Source organism: Mycetomoellerius zeteki, unplaced genomic scaffold (assembly GCF_001594055.1).
Source record: "Mycetomoellerius zeteki isolate Tzet28-1 unplaced genomic scaffold, Tzet1.0 scaffold33, whole genome shotgun sequence".
Taxonomy (NCBI): domain Eukaryota; kingdom Metazoa; phylum Arthropoda; class Insecta; order Hymenoptera; family Formicidae; genus Mycetomoellerius; species Mycetomoellerius zeteki.
The window spans coordinates 15106-18126 of record NW_017257316.1 but is presented as its reverse complement, the minus strand read 5'-3'; positions in this window follow the sequence as shown (position 1 = coordinate 18126).

The window sequence follows — 3021 nt, the reverse complement described above, 5'->3', positions numbered from 1 at the left end:
AACAGACCGGATTAGCAGGATACTAAACAAACACAATATCCGAACTATCTTCAAACCACCCAAAAAGATAGAACAAATCTTAAGAAATCCTAAAGATCAAAGACCTCCACTCAGTTCCGCAGGAGTATACAAAATACCTTGTTCCTGCGGGCAAGTATACCTTGGAGAAACCGGGAGAATGATCAACCTGCGGATAAAAGAACATCAACGTGATGTCAGGTTAAAACACGCAGTCGATATTATCAGAACACAATACTGAAACAGGACATCAAATACAGTTTGATAAAACGACCACAACAGCCAACATTACATCATACTTTCCAAGAAAGTATAGAGAAGCCATAGAGGTACAAAAACACCCTAAGAATCTAAATAGAGATAATGGCTGCAACATAAATAAAATATGGAAGACCATTCTCCCGGCTACTGAAGACCAACCGACTTCTTCTCCCCTCCATTCACAATTTTCTTCCTTTCCCCCTCTTCCCTCCCCCCCATCACTCCAACAAGCAGCGTAATATAAAGACAACGGCCCGGAGGAACAGCTCAGTATCAGGCTGCCCCTCGTCCTGATGAAGTTGACTGCAAGGTTCACGAAACGTTGACATTCCAAGAATGGATCTGGATACGAAGAAAACCCGCGAAACGCATGATTTTCATAAAATCTGATATTATTTTTGGATTGAAAAGCATAGAGGTATGCTACATGCAATTCCTATAAATGAATAAAAATGCATTCAGGATTGAAAAGACATAGACATTTGCTTCGTGCAATTCCTATAAACAAGATTGAAAAGCATTCATTTTAACATTCATGTATTTCTGAAAATCTGAATCCATTTGAATCCATTCTCATTTACTGGGTACAATGGCTTCTGATGAAGGTTCTTATTCCAATCCAAGTGGTTTAATTCTTCTTTAAATAATAGGAATACAGAGATATTTTTAAAGAAGGATTAAACCACTTGGATTGGAATAAGAAGGTCCTTCATAATAGGAATATAAAGATATATTGTACTTAGGTTTCATTGTATATATAAAAACCACTTGGGTTTTACTTATTAATTTGATAGAATTTAACTTGGCGCCTGTTGTTGATATCAAATCTTTTGTACACATGATAGATATCATTAGAGTCAAGTAAAAATAGAGATAATGCCACTTAAGTTCTACTTTTTAATTTGGTAGTTTTTATATACATGATATATTAGAATTTAAATTGGTGCCTATTTGTTGATATCAAATCTTTTATACAAATGATATATGTCATTAGATAATATATATATACACACTGTTGCATGTTCTTTGTTGTATAGTAAGACACACTGTTTTCTTAACTTGATATCAGTTATTGATGTATTTTGTTTAGGTTTCATTGTATATAAAGATAGTATTACTTGGGTTTACTTCCTAATTTGTCAGAATTTAACTTGATAGAGATAGTACCATTTTGATTTTTAAAGATAGCACAACTTGGGTTTTTTTCATGCGAATGATACATATCGTTAAAATTAAATAAATAATGAGGATATTACCACTTGGGTTTTTAAAGAAAATATCACTTGGGTTAAATTTACTTTTTAATATTTGATAGAATTTAACTTCATAAAGATTTTATAGGATTCAACTTTGTGCCATTGCTGATATCAAATCTTTTATACAAATAATAGATATCATTAGATTTAGTAAATTTTGTGATATAATGATTTTCATGTAATAATTTTTGAAGGGGAATAAAGCCATTATAACTTGGATTGGAATAAAGAAACTATCACTACCCCCATTGTCTTATAATAGTAATATAAAAATCAAAATAAGTATGAGAAGACGATGATCATCTGCAAACTATTGCACGTTCTTTACTGTACAGTAAGAAATTACAGAATTGAACTTGGCATCAATTGTTGATATCACAACTTTTATATGTATCATATATACAAAGAATTTCATCAACTTGATTAACCCTAATTGGTGATTAACTGTCAACCGTAAGTGGTCAATTAGTTCTACTCCCTAGAGCGCCATCATCCTCTATTTGCCTCGCTTTTACCGATCGGCGCGCCACGTATGGCCGATACACCTTAGGCCAATATTACATGTGTCCATTTTTGTCATATGGCAACAAATTTTTCAAGCATGTTAATTGGCTGCAAGATAGAGACGATGTCGGACTTCTTTGTCCTATAGCCAATCGACAGGCTTGAAAAATTTGTCGTACGACAAGAAACGTACGCATGTAATATTGGCCTTACACCTAACAGTTATCGTCAGCAAGGTTCGAAAACTGTCAAAAAATATCAATTTTTAATCTTGGAGTCCAATTATGGGATCTCGCCTTTAAAGCATTATCTCATCAACATTTTATTTAAAAAAGGTGAAAACTTTTTGCTGAGCTATCATGTTGCGTCTTTTATCCTATTCATGTGGTTTTTTTTAAATACTTAAACTTTACTGTGTCCCTCTAATAGTGATGTCGAGCACTGCTCGAAAATTGGACATATTGACGACGTACTTTAGATATTCCTAAAATGTTTGTGTAAATAACTTTAGTACAGGACATCCAAATGATGTTCTTGGAACATATTTCAGACGTTCAATATACAGCGACATAAAGGGGACTTTTCTAGATATATTTCGGGTGTCCAAGGACGTCGAATTATTGCTTGAGAAGAAACGAATAAACATTTCAGACAAAAATTGTATATTCGGGCGTAAATAATGGTAAAATAATTTTATAAAGAAAATAATTTTTTAAAGGTCACATATAAAGGTTATCGCCATTTCTTAAAATGCAATTTTATATTTTTTTTCATAATATAATTCCTTTAATTATTCTGCATATAAATGATTAACGTTAAAACATTGAAAAATCAATAGCTTATAAGATACTTTACATCTTATATAAAATACTTTATTTTAGCATATTTTAACATAAAATATACATAACATGGAATACCTTGTAAATTAATATTTTTTTAAATAAACGTAACTTAATAATTGTTCATATTTTTATTTATCCTA